The sequence below is a fragment of the Nerophis lumbriciformis genome, linkage group LG02, assembly GCF_033978685.3.
Source record: "Nerophis lumbriciformis linkage group LG02, RoL_Nlum_v2.1, whole genome shotgun sequence".
Taxonomy (NCBI): Eukaryota; Metazoa; Chordata; class Actinopteri; order Syngnathiformes; family Syngnathidae; genus Nerophis; species Nerophis lumbriciformis.
Genome location: NC_084549.2, coordinates 26,940,243 through 26,959,395, shown reverse-complemented (window position 1 = coordinate 26,959,395; position 19,153 = coordinate 26,940,243). Strand labels below are relative to the sequence as shown.

Sequence of the window (19,153 nt, the reverse complement as noted above, 5' to 3'; positions counted from 1 at the left end):
CTAGCCACTAACACTTTTTAACAAATCATGAATTACTTTGCACCATGTTTGTACAAATAATAACTCATGTAAAATACAAAAGTCAACTCTCAAATTTTTAAATAAATCATGTCACACTTTGAACTGGACACCAAATCTGTTATCTGTTTCTATGTCATTTAGTGAAGACCAAGTCTTTAAAATATTTTCTTGGATTTTCACCTTCTATTTGAGTGTTGTCTCGCTTAGAATTAAAAATGTCGAGCAAAGCGAGACCAGCTTGCTAGTAAATAAATAACATTTAAAAAATAGAGGCAGCTCACTGGTAAGTGCTGCTATTTGAGCTATTTTTAGAACAGGCCTGCGGGCTACTCATCTGGTCCGCGTTGGTGACCCCTGATCTACAAAGATACAAATAATTGCTATTGCGACATCCAGTGGACACATTTAGAACAGCAGTTTCTTTCATTCATAAATTTCAGGTTAATTTTTATACTTAGCAAACTCATCCCGCGGGCCGGATAAATCCTATTCGCGGGCCTGATCGGGCCGTACGTTTGACATTCTGATGTACAGCAACTCTGTGTTGGATTCCTAATAGTGGATTACATGACTTCTATATCAGACAGGATCATAGTAATAAATAAAACAACAAACAAGCCGACTCAGCAGTATACGTACGACCACATGCCCACACAATGACGTATTACTTTTGAATTTATATCAGCAATACAGTCGTAGTTCGACCTTTGGTGTAATTCATTGTATTAATTAGGAAATGAAAACAGGTCAGTAGGGATGGGTACTGAATTTGGTACTTTTGTAAGCACCGACCCAATTCAGTCCGTACTACTGGGTATCGATTTCACGTAAAATCAAACGGTGCCATATCTCCATACCTTTGTTGCTTGTGTCCGGTTGCAGACGCGGCCAGCTTAAGCACTCAAGCAGCACTTAGCGTGAACTCAGTCGGACTGCTTCTAGGTAATGTTACAATTTTCAATGCCAACAAAGCAAGTGTGCATGATAGACAATCAGTGTTGGGTTAGTAACTGAAAACCAGTAACTAGTTACAGTTACTAGTTACTTTATTTCAAAAGTAACTCAGTTACTAATTGAGTTACTTACACCAAAAAGTCATGCGTTACTGTGAAAAGTAACTATTTAGTTACTTCTTCTACTTTTTTTTTTTTTTAAAGCTCCCATTAATGCCATTTTAGCCTTCATTTCAGTACTGTTATTACACTGGAGAATAATACAATGTGTTGATCTACTTGACATGCATTTGCATCACTGAACTCTGCTAAGCAATGTGGTCTACATACAACACATAAAGACAAAGATATGTTTCAAAGGGACAATTTATTTCAGGCCAGATGTGTGTGAATGGGTGAATGTGGAAATACTGTCAAAGCGCTTTGAGTACCTTGAAGGTAGAAAAGCGCTATACAAGTATAACCCATTTATCATTTATTTATAACAAATTGACAAAACTATTTTAAATAGCTGCAACATAGCATACATAAGTAACAAACAGCATAAAAACAACATAGCTGTAAACCTGGCTTCACCAAAGGAAGGCACACGTGACATACACAAAGCCTAACCAGGCAGATTTGAATTGTTGTTTTGGGCAGTAGACGGGATCTTTGATCCAGGACACAACTTACATTTAACTAAAATGTTCTTTTCTTTGTGCTCGACAAAAGAAAAGAAGTGAGAATATCTCATACTTGCCAACCCTCCTGAATTTCAGTGCCTGATACATTGTTCAAATGTGAAAGGTTCCAATCCCTGTAAATCAGTGCCGGTGCTCAAAGGGTACCTGAAAACAACACTAATAATTTTGTGACATTCATATTGAATAGACAAGTAATTTAAATATTTTAACTATAAAAATTGAACGCAATTTAAGTAATACATTCAAAAATAAAATCCACAATAATTATTGCAGCAATACAGAATTTAATGAATGTGCAAAAAGCGACTTTTGTTTTGTATTATTGATGCTCATAATTCCGGGGGGTTCTATAACGCAACCTCACTCGCCTGAACCTTCATTGGTGCATAACAAGGAAGTGGTGAAGACCGCTGTTGTCGTGTTAAGGTTGGCAATAAAGTTTAAAAAGAGCGTCACACTATGTGCTTCTGCCGGGATGCCACATAAGACGTTGTATAATATCATCAAATATAACATTTGTAGAAACATTTATTCCACACCATGTCTTTGTATAGCCTGTGTATAGTATTTCATATAATTGTGACGTCTTTGTTCTTGCTACTCAGACAATAAAATACAGACAAATCGTGCTGAAAGGCACTGTAGGGAAAAAGTGATTAAAAAACAACTTTATTGAAATACACAAAAAGCACCGCTCAAGTCAATATGTCTCCCAGAATCACAATGAAACAACAAGTCAAATGAAAGACATATATTTTGATTACTGAATGAATGAATGACACTGACTGCCAAAACAGAGGATTGTGTATCCAAGCTAGAAAACAAAAGGTATAATCATACTCATAAGAGGGCTGTACTTCAGATCCAAATAAAAGGTTAGACCACAAATGATTTTCAATTTGATCAACAAAAATAAATAAATGGGAATTGACTTGCAAGCTTCTCTCATAGTTGGTTTATTTCAACAAATCCATACCTCACACCAGACAGAGTTCCAGCCAAGCAATCTTGTTCCCATGATCAAGATGTATTAAATAATCCAAAACTCCGGCTGCAAATATGGAGCTCAGCAGTAAAACATCAGGAAGTGATGATACTGAGGATGTAAAAATTTATATAGAACAACCTTTATGTTTTCTTTTTTGTCCTTTTTTTTTTAATGCTGATTAAGGGAAGTCAGATCTTTTTACTGACCTGACATTCTCTGAAGTCACGATGGAGTTCTATATCAAATATTACTCTTAAGCTGCGACATGACTCCATAAGCCTGGTCAGGTTACATCACACACCGTAAATACACAAAAAGAGACTGATTAAAAAATGTGGTTATGAGTGTACAATACAACCAAGACAAGCAAAATACCTTAAACATATATATTTTTTACATTTTAAATCTGATCATCTTTTTTTCTTTGTAATTTTCAAATGTATATTTATGAATTGCTATTGTATTTATATATTCCGATTTCGAAACCTGGGGTAACTAAGGTAATAAACGATTGATTCTCGATTTAACATTATTTTAAAATCTTGCAATATATTATTTGGTATAAAAATCATGAATAAAAAACATTTTTTTAAACGGTTTACAGGTTACAAAAGCGCGTCCTGGCTTTTGACATATGACGTATACACATAGCAAGAAATTGCAGGGCTAACTTAAAAAAAAATGCTTAAAAAAGAAGAAGAAAAAAAATCGATTTACGGTCAAATAAAATAAATTTGATTCACATCGATTTTGATTTTTTGAGCACCCCTTATTATTTGTATAATATTTCTGTACTTTTTAAAACTTTTTATGGTATTATTATTACTAATGCTGTCAAATTATATTTTTTATCCGATTAATCACATTTTAGAATTTTAATTAATAATAAATAATTGAAGTTCATTAATTACTTGCATAATTTCTATTAACGTGAAATAAGACCCCAACATTAAATAGGATCCCAACATTTTATTTAGAATGTCCGCCCTGAGATCGGTAGGTCGTGAGTTCAAACCCCGGCCGAGTCATACCAAAGACTATAAAAATGGGACCAAATGGGACTGCTTGGCACTCAGCATCAAGGGTTGGAATTGGGGGTTAAATCACCAAAAATTATTCTGGGGCGCGGCCACCGCTGCTGCTTACTGCACCCCTCACCTCCCAGGGGGTGAGGGTGATGGGAGGATAATCTCACCACACCTAGTGTGTGTGTGACAATCATTGGTACTTTAACTTTAACTTTTAACTTTATTGTGTGAATATCTTACAGGAATTTAAAAAAAATGTTTTACTTGAATGCACGTCATTTATTTGCTCAAAACTTGCTAACAGTTTTATCTGAAGTCTAGTCTGGGTTTATTTGCCAGTGAGTACAAGACTCATCTTCGCACTGAAGTATGCATTAACTTCTTGTCTTTGAAGTGCAGTGTGCAATAACATGTAAAAATTATAAAGATGCTGGATTTTACAAAATATAAAAAACGTCACTTTGATGATTGTAAAATTCTTCATCTCAACTCGGAACAACAAAATGAACCTTGAAAAATGCTCTTGCCACGGTTTAAATTTCAAAAAGGCTGATTCGCTTATTTTGCTGTCAATCAAAAAGAGATTCAGCCTTAGACAGATCATCCAATCATCATGCAGAAGCCCAGCTTCCAGGCCAGCCGAGGCCAAGCCCACTTTCCATACACTTCCAGAGAAGCTCGGAGTCGGATGGGCGGGACAAAGCCAAGCATTTATCCAATGAAGGTCTAGTTCGACGGCAGTAGAACAACCCACTCTATGCTCCCCCATTGAAGTCAATGGACGCTCAATTTTAACAGTGTTTAATGCACTGGGACGCTGCAAAAAATAAATTGGAAGAAAGACACGTCATCTGTCACCAAAGTAGCTGATTCTGGACAACACATTTTAGCGCTTACTTAGTCAATAAAATGTAAACAGAAACACACATTTTGACCACTTATTTTATTGACGTATTATGGGAACGTGAGCTAGATAAATTGCGTGATTAATCTGCATTTGTATATTTTTTGTCGCTATTCACATGCTTTATTTTGTTAACTTTGATAGCCTCTGCCAAGAGGTTGTGTAAATGTTACTGTTGGGTAGCGAGACAGCCAGCTAGTTAGTTACTGTAGTTAAATGTAGAGGTGACGACTGTGACTGGTTTTAATATAGGTTAGAAATCACTTCAGGGTGTTGGGTCCAGACAGCAATCAAAACGTTCAGGTGAGTGCAGGGAAAAATAATAGAATGTCCAAGTCCATATTTATAGTTTGAACTGTGTCTATTGACGGCATAAGTCGTGTTTCTCTATGCTGACGCACACTGCCAAGAAAAGACAAGAAACAAAGCTGATCACCGAAACTTTCAGAGCTTGCTGCTGCAATGAGGCGTTCAATGCCCCCTCCAGTGTCGTACAAATGAAATAAATGCAAACAAGAGTCACTACAGAGTCTTATGTACAGACGCCCCCAAATTTGGTGTGCAAATTTGACCACTATGTGCCTGTATTGTCCTGAGGTAAAGCTGGCAGATTTTTTGATTAGACAAACAACTGGGGGAGTGAAGGTTTGGTCCTTTACTTGAATCACAGCTGTCCTCACCCGACCATCTGCTCCAGCAATGAAAATCTTCACAGTCCCTACTTGCAAGCAGTTGGGCGTGACAGGAAGGCCAGCCAGGTCGGAGGAGACATAACCCAAGGGCATACTTGCCAACCCTCCCGGATTTTCCGGGAGACTCACGAAATTCAGCGCCTCTCCCGAAAACCTCACGGGACAAATTTTCTCCCGAAAATCTCCCGAAATTCAGGCGGAGCTGGAGGCCACACCCCCTCCAGCTCCATGCGGACCTGAGTGAGCCTGTTTTCACGTCCGCTTTCCCACAATATAAACAGCGTGCCTGCCCAATCACGTTATAACTGTAGAATGGTCGAGGGCAAGTTATTGGTTTCTTATGTGGGTTTATTGTTAGGCAGTTTCATTAACGTCCTCCCAGCGCGGTAACAACACACAACAACAGCAGTCACGTTTTCGTCTACCGTAAAGCAGTTCGTCTGCCGTAAACAGCAATGTTGTGACACTCTTAAACAGGACAATACCGCCATCTACTGTACATGCATATGTGACAATAACATCTAGGGCTTTTAAAGAGTGCAGTGCACAACTGCGCCCACAACAAGGAGACGAAGCAGAAGAACAAGGAAGATACAGCCGTGGCGACGCCGACGACGAGTAAGATGAAGAAATACGTTTGTAAGTTCCAAGCCGCAGCTGCGATTGGACCTGGATAGCCTCCGGGAACAAGTAGTGGACTACCAAGTGCTTGGCAGTGAAGATCTTCCTCAGGAAGCAAAGATTGACCGATTTTGGGCCATGCTAGGGAGAGATGGAAGATTCCAGACTCTAGTGCATTTGATGAAAGCACTTTTGTGCGTGCCACACAGCAATGCATCATCAGAGAGGGTGTTCAGCATGGTTAGAAAAATAGTGACAGAGAATAGAACAAGGATGGACAATTCAACCCTTAACTCAACAATGAGTAGATGAGTGTTATGTGTGTGTATATGTGTAAATAAATGAACACTGAAATTCAAGTATTTATTTTATTTATATATATATATATATATATATATATATATATATATATATTAGAAAAAAAAAAAAGAAAAAAAAAAAAAAAGAAAAAAAAAAAAAAAAATATATATATATATATAGCTAGAATTCACTGAAAGTCAAGTATTTCTTTATATATATATATATATATATATATATATATATATATATATATATATATATATATATATATATATATATATATATACACAGTATATATATATATATATACAGTATATATATATATATATATATATATATATATATATATATATATATATATACATATGTGAAATACTTGACTTGGTGAATTCTAGCTGTAAATATACTCCTCCTCCCTTAACCACGCCCCCCAACCCCCACCTCCCGAAATTGGAGGTCTCAAGGTTGGCAAGTATGCCCAAAGGCCTTCTGTTAAGGATGCCCTCTACCTCAATAAGGACTGTTATTAACACTTCCTCTGGCACTGCCAGAGCTCACAAAGTGGTACGGAGGGCGTTCTTTACAGATCTAATTTCTCGTTCCCATGAATCACCAAAGTGTGAATCATTAGGTGGATTGAAACGTAAACAAATCTGTTCAGATGTAAGTTGGTCTTTAACTGCAGGTTCTAAGGCACCGAAGGCTTCATGCAGTTTTTTACGTTCTCCTTTGAAATTGATGCCCTGGTCCGAGAGAAGTTCATAAGGCTTTCGTCTGTGAGCAATAACGCATGAATGACATCAAAAATGAGTCAGTATCCATGTTGAACAAAAGGTGTAGGTGGATAGCATGAGTAGTGAGACACTTGTACAGAGTGCCCCACCTCTTATATGTGCGGCGTTCTCCTTTAACATGCATGGGTCCGAAACAGTTGACACCGATCGAGTAGAATGCAGGTAAGAAAAGCCTCAAGCCGGAAGGAGGTACATCAGCCATTCTTGGTACTTGTGGTCTGCTTCTCTAGTTCTTGCAGTCCACACAGTTTTGCTCGTATTTTCTAACTGCTTCACTGCCCCTCAGCATCCAGTATTTTCAGCGCAGCTCTGTAAAAACGTGCTTTGCTTCAGGGTGGTGTAACTGGCTGTCATAATGCTGAATTACAAACGTAGAAGTTTGCATGATGACTGATGATTGATCGTATTCAGGAGTTAAGGTTAGTAATCTACTGCTATATGAGAGCTCTCCTTAGACAGATTCTCAATCATCCGTGCGGACCGGACATCGGCTGGTCGGAGTTGGCCCTCTTAATTACTTTGTTGGGTCTGTTCCTGTCTCTGATGGTGCTGCCCCCCAACCCACCGGGCAATGGCATGGAGCACTGCAAAGGCCACCGCAGAGTACAGTTTGTAGGGGTTAAAATGGTGTTTTTAAATGTGCAATTGTATGTGTTCAATATGTATTCTTTATTGCACATTTTTTGGTTTTTCGTTGTGTTCTATCTTTGTAGCTGTATGTAGAAATGGTGCCACTGAAGTGGCAGCTGGTTTCCTCAGCTCTTTTATCTATTTTTAATGTGTTTTATGTCCTTTATGATCTTTTATGGTTTGCGCTGGTTCTCATGTGTCTTTATGTATCTGCACTGTAACCACATTATTTTCACATTGCGGAATGGTAAAATCTATCCTATCCTATCCTATATATTTGAACTTGTGGTGAGCTTCACTGTGTGGTGCACAGTCTTCGTTGTCATGGTGAAGCGGCTCTTGACACTCATTAATGTCTCACACCCTAAAATTGTATTGCAATTAAGATGTTGAAATACCAGATGTGGCTTGTGACTCAGTGTGCTTTGTGACAAATCCTGCTTCCTGAAAGCACTGCCTGGGATGCCTTGTGGAGATGGGAACGCATCCCTGCTCACCTGGCTGACATGGGCCTTGATGACCAGTAGATGGCATTGGCTTTCTGATACATGCTGGTGTGGTCGATGATTGGACCAGGACTGAATCTGTAAGGATTCTGTGAGGAGGCTGTGGGAAGACTGGATTATGTCTGCAAGACTTTGGACATCTTTGCGCAACTGCTGCTGCAATTGTTCAATGCCCCCTCCAGTGTCGAAAAATGAATGACATGCAAACAAGCAACCCAAAGAATAAAAAAAAAAAAAAAGTACAATACAGACAGAACCGAGTCATTAGCACAGTTAGTTGGGTAGTTAACAGATTATGGGCACATTTTAACAACACATTCAGGAAATACTTGAAATAGGAGAAACAAACAACTTTTGGGATTGATCTGGATCAGCGTCTAGATTAGAGATGGGATGTCTGGTTTTCTGAAAAGAGCCAGATCTTGAAGAGCCATTCCGTTTAAAGAGACGTTCAAAAGAGTGGTTCATTGTTATATTTCTTAATGACCTGTTTTTATGAAGTAAATAATCACCGACAGAAAGGGTTAGTGCGTCTGCCTCACAATACGAAGGTCCTGAGCAGTCCTGGGTTCAATACCGGGCTCTGGATCTTTCTGTGTGGGGTTTGCATGTTCTCCCCGTGACTGCGTGGGTTCCCTCCGAGTACTCCGGCTTCCTCCCACTTCCAAAGACATGCACCTGGGGATAGGTTGATTGACAACACTAAATTGGCCCTAGTGTGTGAATGTGAGTGTGAATGTTGTCTGTCTATCTGTGTTGGCACTGCGATGAGGTGGCGACTTGTCCAGGGTGTACACCGCCTTCCGCCCGATTGTAGCTGAGATAGGCTCCAGTGCCCCCCGCGACCCCGAAGGGATTAAGCGGTAGAAAATGGATGGATGGATGGAAGAAATTATGAGATTACATTTTAATAATTCTGATTTCCACAATTTTTTGCTAATTTAGTCATCAATGGTTGTTTAGCTGGAATTGTTTCTCACCAGTAATGTAAATGTACTGCTATTTGTCCAGCAGTTTTAGACTACGTTGATTTGGATGAGACTGTTGTTGTTATAAGTCTATAGGACGGAGCATTAACAGGCAGGAGTCTTCACTTTCGCCTCACTGGCTGCTTTCTTCTTCCTTGGTGTTCACGTGACTCCGTATACCTCCACATTAGTGCAGCACGCCGCAATTTAGCTGCGGGAATCAGCATGCGGTCAACTGTGGCGGGGGATGGTGTTGAGGCGAAGAAAGAGAAAATATTTAAGGCCCTGCTCTCTCTGTCGGCTTTTAGCTCTGCCTTGCTTGTTCTTGTTTTCACAGCTTTTAATCCTAAACCCCAACACGGAGCGGTCACAGGTTCTGACAGCAGACTGTAATGACCTAAGCTGCTCCCTGTAGGGGGGTTGAGAAGGAGGGGGATGATCGAGGGGGCAAAAAATAATGTTTAATGAGAAGGATTTTATTTTTATTACCAGGTGTAATGCAGTTGCACAACACGCTCTTCAGGGGGCCAACCTACATTCTTCATCCAAGAAAGTCTGATTAAGAGACTGTGCTTGATTGACCAACACGTCCTCATTAAGTGGTGTAATGTAATAGAAGCTTGTCTCAGCTCTAAAGGGCTGGCTCTTTTAATTTTTTTTTTATTGATGTGCTAAATGAGAGAAGCAGTCTTAACTTTGACAGCCCTACTGTGTTTTAGTATATATCCATCCATCCAGCCATCCATTTTCTACCGCTTGTCCCGTTCGGGGTCCCGGGGGGTGCTACTTATATACAGGTAAAAGCCAGTAAATTAGAATATTTTGAAAAACTTGATTTATTTCAGTAATTGCATTCAAAAGGTGTAACTTGTACATTATATTTATTCATTGCACACAGACTGATGCATTCAAATGTTTATTTCATTTAATTTTGATGATTTGAAGTAGCAACAAATGAAAATCCAAAATTCCGTGTGTCACAAAATTAGAATATTGTGTAAGGCTAATACAAAAAAGGGATTTTTAGAAATGTTGGCCAACTGAAAAGTATGAAAATGAAAAATATGAGCATGTACAATACTCAATACTTGGTTGGAGCTCCTTTTGCCTCAATTACTGCGTTAATGCGGCGTGGCATGGAGTCGATGAGTTTCTGGCACTGCTCAGGTGTTATGAGAGCCCAGGTTGCTCTGATAGTGGCCTTCAACTCTTCTGCGTTTTTGGGTCTGGCATTCTGCATCTTCCTTTTCACAATACCCCACAGATTTTCTATGGGGCTAAGGTCAGGGGAGTTGGCGGGCCAATTTAGAACAGAAATACCATGGTCCGTAAACCAGGCACGGGTAGATTTTGCGCTGTGTGCAGGCGCCAAGTCCTGTTGGAACTTGAAATCTCCATCTCCATAGAGCAGGTCAGCAGCAGGAAGCATGAAGTGCTCTAAAACTTGCTGGTAGACGGCTGCGTTGACCCTGGATCTCAGGAAACAGAGTGGACCGACACCAGCAGATGACATGGCACCCCAAACCATCACCCAACCATGCAAATTTTGCATTTCCTTTGGAAATCGAGGTCCCAGAGTCTGGAGGAAGACAGGAGAGGCACAGGATCCACGTTGCCTGAAGTCTAGTGTAAAGTTTCCACCATCAGTGATGGTTTGGGGTGCCATGTCATCTGCTGGTGTCGGTCCACTCTGTTTCCTGAGATCCAGGGTCAACGCAGCCGTCTACCAGCAAGTTTTAGAGCACTTCATGCTTCCTGCTGCTGACCTGCTCTATGGAGATGGAGATTTCAAGTTCCAACAGGACTTGGCGCCTGCACACAGCGCAAAATCTACCCGTGCCTGGTTTACGGACCATGGTATTTCTGTTCTAAATTGGCCCGCCAACTCCCCTGACCTTAGCCCCATAGAAAATCTGTGGGGTATTGTGAAAAGGAAGATGCAGAATGCCAGACCCAAAAACGCAGAAGAGTTGAAGGCCACTATCAGAGCAACCTGGGCTCTCATAACACCTGAGCAGTGCCAGAAACTCATCGACTCCATGCCACGCCGCATTAACGCAGTAATTGAGGCAAAAGGAGCTCCAACCAAGTATTGAGTATTGTACATGCTCATATTTTTCATTTTCATACTTTTCAGTTGGCCAACATTTCTAAAAATCCCTTTTTTGTATTAGCCTTAAGTAATATTCTAATTTTGTGACACACGGAATTTTGGATTTTCATTTGTTGCCACTTCAAATCATCAAAATTAAATGAAATAAACATTTGAATGCATCAGTCTGTGTGCAATGAATAAATATAATGTACAAGTTACACCTTTTGAATGCAATTACTGAAAGAAATCAAGTTTTTCTAAATATTCTAATTTACTGGCTTTTACCTGTATATTAAAGTTAAAGTTAGAGTACCAATGGTTGTCACACACACACACACACACACACACACACACACACACACACACACACACACACACACACACACACACACACCTGTATATATATATATATATATATAAATGTATAGATGGTTTTGCTCTGTTATAATGAGTAAAACAACTGTTTTGATGCAAACCAGCAATCCTGCTGAAGTGTAATTTCCCCTGTGTCGCAGAACAATCGCTGTGGATCAAATACTACCAGTCCAAAATAATCTGAATCCCCAACAAATGGCACCGATGGCATTCTGGTCATCTTCTGTGACCAGAATGTTTGTAACTCCTGTTATTTGTTGGAGGCTGAATTGCAGAGTCTTTTAGGAATGGTTGAAAGGACAGTGTTGTATGTGGAGGTGGGGTCGCAGACCACCTCTGTCAGGGATGGTTTTCCCTCACTCCTTTTTCGTACCAAGAATCTGTACGTTTTTGTTTTCAAAGGAGTCCTGTTTCTCCCTGAGATGCAGGTAGACAGGTGAGTCTTAGCCTGGAGAGTTTGCCCGGTGTCTATGCTGTGCCATGCGTCGGCTTAGTGGTTGTCCCCCCACCCCCAATATACGAATCAGTGCATTCATCATTACACTGGATAGCATACACCAGATCGTTTTTGTGGTTGTGGGGTGTCCGGTCTTTAGGATGCACTAATCTCTGTCTCAGGGTGTTGCCTGGTTTGAAGTGTACTGGGATTTGTTACGGCTCAGACTCCTGTCGCCTCTCATTCATCTGTGTGCTCCAGTGAAAGCACCGCGGGCCACGCCCACGGGCGTTCCCTCTCAGCTGCGGACGCGCCTCCGCATGGCTGCAGGAGATCAGTGATCAGCGCACCTGCCCGTGATGAGCGAGCTGCCTTCTTAAGCCGGCGCAACCTTTGTTCCTGTGCCAGAACGTAGCTTCATGTTGCAGTACTGTAAGCCCACACGTATCTAGCTCCTCTCTCTCTCTCTCCGTGATCTCTGCCCTCGTACTCACCTGCTTTTGTCATCTCCCTTGTTCCCTCAGATACCCTCCGTCACCTTGGAAGTGAGCTGTGCGTCTCACTTCCCTGGACCCATCTGGATTCGGACTCCCTCCCTCGATCCACAACCCCGCTTTGGACACAGACCTCTCGACATCTCTCTCTCCAGCCCCACGGACCTCCCGCTTGTGTATACGGACCTTCATCTGCCTAGCCCCTTTTGGACTTGTCTGCTTCTTCCCTCAGCACGCACCTTCAACAACCCCCTGGTAATATTTAATTGCTAGCGCTTCACATAGTCCTGCTTGACACACACCTAGTAGCATACACACTCCACCGCATAATCAATACTCAATAAAATATTATTGAGCTATACCTTCTGCCAAAGCGCCGTCTCCTTCTCCATAGTACTGTCACAGGATTGAAATAAAGGGCATTGTAATAGCGGCGGCAATATGAAGGAGGTAGACTTTGAACAAGTCAGCCTTTTATTTATGTACACAAATAGCACTGTCGAACTAAATAGGTAGAAGCGCGACACAAAAACATGCGACGGCTCCTCGAACACTTTTCCGTCTCCTTTTTCGCTCCCACTGAGACTAGGTACAATACTGCAGGCAGGCCTATCACTGCCCTCCCACATCGACTAATTACAGTTTACTACACAATATTCCCATCACTACATTATATTCTTTGATAACCTGGTCTGATTGATAGTCCGCAATTACAGAATGTTTAACGGGCTCAATATTACATTTTATTTAATAAATAGAGAAGGTTAAAACATTGTCATGCCTAAATGTGAATACCATTAACTTGTACATGTAATATCAATATTCTACATTACCTAACATCTTTGACAACAAAGCATGATCGTAACGATCCACATTTTGTGTTATTAATGTGTGAAACTGGTATCTAAACACGGAAGTGTAGCTCCTCTCCTCTGAATGCAAGTGCTTCGACAGCAGGAATATGAATTCAAAAGCATTTTTATGTCCTTTTTGTTTTGAGCTGTTTGAAAAAGCATAATGTTTAAAACACATTTCATTAAAGCAAACTAATTGTCCAGTCATGGTGTTAAAACTTGAAAATGATCTGTCGAGGGTACATTTGTTAACGATGAAAAATTATAGTCATTTGCGATTAATCACGATTAATTTTGAGTTAAGTATGAACAAACTGCGATTAATCACGATATATATGTATATGTGTCTATATATGTGTATACACACACTAGGGTTGTATAGTATACCGGTGTTAGTGTAGTACCACGATACTAATGAGTCATATTCGGTACTATACCGCATCACAACATCTTCTTTCATTTAAAAAAAATGTATATTGATTGATTGATTGATTGAGAAGTTTATTGACATCTTAAAGAATTTAATCCATGTAATGCTTTAAAAAGGCAAATGGATGGCACAAAAAGCCAAAAGGCTTGTTTGCATTGTGGTCCATTAAATATTCATCACATTTGATACATTTAATAATAAAAGATATATAACCTGTAACATGTGTATAAAAAATATATGTATTATGTTTAAAAACTCAGGAAATATGTCCCTGGACACATGAGGACTTTAATATGAACAATATATGATCCTGTAACTACTTGGTATCGGATTGATACCTACATTTGCGGTATCATCCACAACTAATGTAAAGCATCCAAACAACAGAAAAATAAGTGATTATTACATTTTAACAGAAGTGTAGATAGAACATGTTAAAAAAGAAAGTAAGCAGATATTAACAGTAAATGAACAAGTAGATTAAAAATTCATTTTCTACCACTTGTCCTTAATAATTTTGACAAAATATTAGAATAATAAATGACACAACATGTTACTGCATATGTCAGCAGCTAAATTGGGAGCCTTTGTTTGCTTACTTACTAATAAAAGACAAGTTGTCTTGTATGTTCACTATTTTATTTAAGGACAAACTTGCAAAAGGAAACATATGTTTAATGTACTGTAAGATTTGTTGTTAAAATAAAGCCAATAAAGCAATTTTTGTGGTCCCCTTTATTTAGAAAAGTATAGAAATGTATCAAAATACATTTTGGTACCAAAATAATGGTATCGGGACAACACACACACACACACACACACACACACACACACACACACACACACACACACACACACACACACACACACACACACACACACACTGCATATAATATCTGGAATGTGCAGAATAAACTGTTCCTTGTTTACATACCGTCATTAATGTAGCTTTACCATCGGGCATGAAATAAGTAGTATTTGTTTTGTTGACCAGAAGAAATTCAGTTCATGTAGTCTAGGAGAAACTGAGCATTATAAAAGTGCACAGGCCCCAATGTGGCCTCAAAATTACCTCAATGTTACTTGCATGCGCAGTTTGATAAAGTGAAAACAAAGGAAGTTGATTGAATTCTGTAAAAGAACAAATAAGTCAATAGTACTACTACTTTGCAAAATAAAAGACGTCACACCTTAAAAAAATAGGGTTTTTTAACGTGAAAACAAAATGTATACATTGTATAAATGGATTAACATAGCGTAAAATATTTGGGAGGGTTATAATCTTTTTATGGCTGTTAGTAGAGCAGACACGGACATCAGCGTGGATGTCACTTACATCAACAAGTGGCGCTACAATCAGCTTTGTAAAGTCCATTATAATGAAGATCTTAATTTATATAATTTGTTTCTGTCAATTGCCCATCCCCAGTCTAAGTCACGTAATGATAGTCTGATTGCTTGTCTCTCAGTATTCACACCATTACCATCTTAAGATGCTTTCAGGATGATTTTTACATTATGAAGCCTAAAATACCACAACAGAGACCCCGGACTGTTGAACAACTTAAGCTGTACATCAAGCAAGAATGGGAAATAATTCCACCTGAAAAGCTTCAAAAATTGGTCTCTTCAGTTCCCAAACATTTACTGAGTGTTGTTAAAAGGAAAGGCCATGAAACACAGTGGTAAAAATTCCCCTGTGCCAACTTTTTTTGCAATGTGTTGCTGCCAGTAAATTCTAAGTTAATGATTATTTGCAAAATAAAATGATGTTTCTCAATTTGAACATTAAATATCTTGTCTTTGGAGTCTATTCAATTGAATATAAGTTGAAAGGATTTGCAAATCATTGTATTCTGTTTTTATTTACGATTTACACAATGTGCCAACTTCACTGGTTTTGTACTTATTTACTGTTCTGTTACAATTGGAATAAGGAAACAAGGAAATGGGATATAATTGCTATGATATGAAAAGTGGTAGGACTAAATTAGCTCTGCGTCTTCCTACTCCTTTTCAGACGTTCTGTAATGAAACAAATGTGGGATGCATTACATTGTATTGTATGCGTGTTCGAAATAAAATGAACTGAACTGAAACTGAACGTATCGAACATGTCTAGATAAACCCCCCTTAATAATTTATTTTTGTTTTGGGAAAAAAAATTAGATGTATTTTACAAAAAAGTGCCAACAAATTCAATAACGAGTGGCCAGAATTGGAATTGATATAATCATATAACTATTTTTCACATTATTCACACTCTTGAGAGTATAAAAATGAAGGCTTAGCTGATTCACATAGCATAGTAAACATACAGGTAGGTGCAACCTTCTGCTGGGCATTTCTGCCAGCTGCGCCTCCTCCAATGCACATGGGTCAGCTGCAGTGTCATCCGCCAGGAACCACCAATCTTCAGCGTTTCGCCACTTTCATCCTGGAACGTCTCCTGGTGGCGGAGCAGTGACAGGAACATGTCCCTGTCACTCCCTGCAACTGATAGATGTTGCCCCCTGTGGCTCTTTTGGGGTTAGGTGTTCTTTCCCCAGCACGTGTCCATCCTCCTCAGCCAGTGCTTTGTCTGCCTCCTCCGCCAATTCTTTTACTACCCTCTTCATCTTGCCTCCGGTCACTCCTGCGTCCCTTAAAGGCATGTGGTTGAAATTATTTAAAAACCTCAGCATCCAACTTCTACTGGGTAGATGGTGGTCTTCCAGTCAGCCTCTCTACACTCGGCTGTTAACTTGGCGTAGTTGGCCTTCTTGTGCTTGAATGCAGCCTTAATCCCTTCCTGCTGTGGAATCATCCACTCGTTGAAGTGCGCCAACTTTGCGTTAGTGGACCAAACAACAATGTCGGAACGAAGAGATGTAGTGGTGATCTCTGTTGGAAACCAAAATTTTCTGCCACCTGTCAACTCTAATGGTCAGGAGAAAATAGTCTTGGTGTTGGTTTCCCTTGATCTGGTGTATCACATTACCTTCCATGACAAAGTTGATGTGGTTCTTTACCGGTGGTGACCTCTTGTTGTCTTGGTGACACCTCTCCAATACTTGGGGTAGCTTTCTCAGGACCTGGTTGTAGCGCCCCTGAAAGAGTGTGACCACAGCCTGACAGAATGTGCTGGAGGCTTATGTTCCGGGTAATGCAAAGGGTAAAACACTCCTCATTCCCAAACCACTGGTGGAGGTTGCGAGGGTAGGGAAATGTGTCACAGGTTGACCGAATTAGGAAGCTAAACCTTGTCTGTGGAATTTTCCACAATTCTGACCAGCTGATGTTCGCGGTGTACTGCCCATACTGCCAACCTTGAGACCTCCAAATTCGAGAGGTGGGCGGGTTTGTTGAGGTGGGGGGGGGGGGGGGGTGTATATTGTAGCGTCCCGGAAGAGTTAGTGCTGCAAGGGGCTCTGGGTATTTGTTCTGTTGTGTTTATGTTGTGTTACGGTGCGGATGTTCTCCCGAATTGTGTTTGTCATTCTTGTTTGGTGTGGGTTCACAGTGTGGCGCATATTTGTAACAGTGTTAAAGTTGTTTGTACGGCCACCCTCAGTGTTGATCAAGCATGCATTGCATTCGCTTGCGTGTGTGGAGAGACGTAGATATCATGTGACTGGGCTGGCACGCAAAGGAAGTCCCTTTAAGGCATGCCCCCAATATTGTTGTCTGGGTGGACATCGGGAGAAATTCGGGAGAATGGTTGCCCCGGGAGATTTTAGGGAGGGGCACTAAAATTCGGGAGTCTCCCGGGAAAATTGGGAGGGTTGGCAAGTATGGTACTGCCTCTCCAGAGTTGGGTTGGTCGGACAAGAGAAGGATTTTCTCTCCATTGATGGCATATGTGGTGGAGTCATCTCTGACTCCCTTCCTGAGTGACAATCTATGTGACTTGGTAGACTAGATCATCATTCTTGCACAGGCCATCAGCTCATCCATTCTTCTGAGAAATCAAAATGTACACAGTGCTGTCTGAAGGAGGCTGATGTCCATGTAGCTGCTCAATGGGAGTAGTCTCTGGCCAAATGGGAGTTAGAGTCCTCCCTTTTGTCTCACCCCGATAAGGATTATTTCAAAGGCTGCCACAAACAGAATTGGTTAGATAGCACACCCCATAACGATTCTTACTTTTGGCTGCTGCCATCGAGGGTGAAAAATATCTACACGTTATTGAAGTAGGACACAATTAAGGCCTTTATGCAGGGGGGCATGTGAAAAAATTCCATGGCATAGTTGATCAGCTGATGTATATTATCATTAGTGGATAATACAAATCATCGTAATACATCATTATTGTTATGATTATATTATTATTAGGGTGCAAGGCGAGGTAATTTTATTTATAGAGCACAATTCCTACACAAAGCATTTTAAAGTGCTTTACAGAAAATTTAAAGAAGGAAAAATAATTCTAATCAGAAAATACAATCATCATAAAAACAATCATAATTAATCAATCAAATGTTGTAGCTAAAATACTAAATAAGTGTTTTCAGGCTGGATTGGAACAATGCCAATATTGAAGCCTGTCTCACATCATCAGGAAGAAGTGCTTCTCCTGGGAGTAAATATCCTCCGGTCTTTAAAAACTAGTGAGGCCTCTGTTGCTAACTTCAATGGAGGGTCCTTGAATGCACTACTATTATGGACATCGAGATGCAAAAGTAAAACTTGTCCATAACTGTCTCCTCAAAAATATTTCTTACAACTTTTTCTTTCTTCTATTACCTCATTCTGGTTCTAAAATTTTGGTGCTGTGTGTGAATGCTAAAAGGTGAGTGAGCTTTGATGACGTTATGACGTCTGTGTTGTGGGAAGTGTTCAAAGTTAGGTTTGCCTACCAAAATGGAACAAACCATTTTTTGATAGGGGGTGACAGTAGTCATTTTTAATTTCATTCAAGCAACCTAATTGTTGAACTTTCACTGCAATATTAATTTTATATGACCATGTATGTCTTTTTTATAACTTAGTTTATTTCTGCCATTTAAATATCTATCTTCAATCTTTACAAAACCCTAAGACCCCACCTGTGCATGGGGCCCCACACAATATCCCCCCCACCACTTTGATGCCCCTGAGTCTGATTTGCTCATTGAGATGCCTGTCCCATGAAACATTTACTGCAGCCGCTAAATACAACACTAGCTGGATGCAATGGTCTTTTTTTTTTACGGTACATAAATATTTCGTTTTAGTGATCTATTTTGCAAGGACTGACACATATTTACATAACGAATTGTGATTTTCGACAGATATATATTTTTAGACTGTTTTAATGGTATTCATGCATCTAATTTAACTACATTTGCTTTCAAATTAAATTAAATAGTTTAGTGTTTCTTTATGAAGTTTACTTTCCTTTTGATTAATTGTTTATA

General features: G+C 39.8%; 1 long non-coding RNA gene across 1 annotated transcript in view; it reads left to right on the top strand.

Annotated features, from left to right (window-relative positions):
- Positions 1–14,486, top strand: part of LOC133607018 (uncharacterized) — a 30,223-nt gene extending 15,737 nt beyond the window's left edge. Inside the window, exons 2-3 of the long non-coding RNA XR_009815367.1 lie at positions 12,259–12,429; positions 12,522–14,486. This is a non-coding gene — a long non-coding RNA (uncharacterized lncRNA). The remainder of the gene's footprint in view (positions 1–12,258; positions 12,430–12,521) is intronic.
- Positions 14,487–19,153: the final 4,667 nt, after the last annotated feature.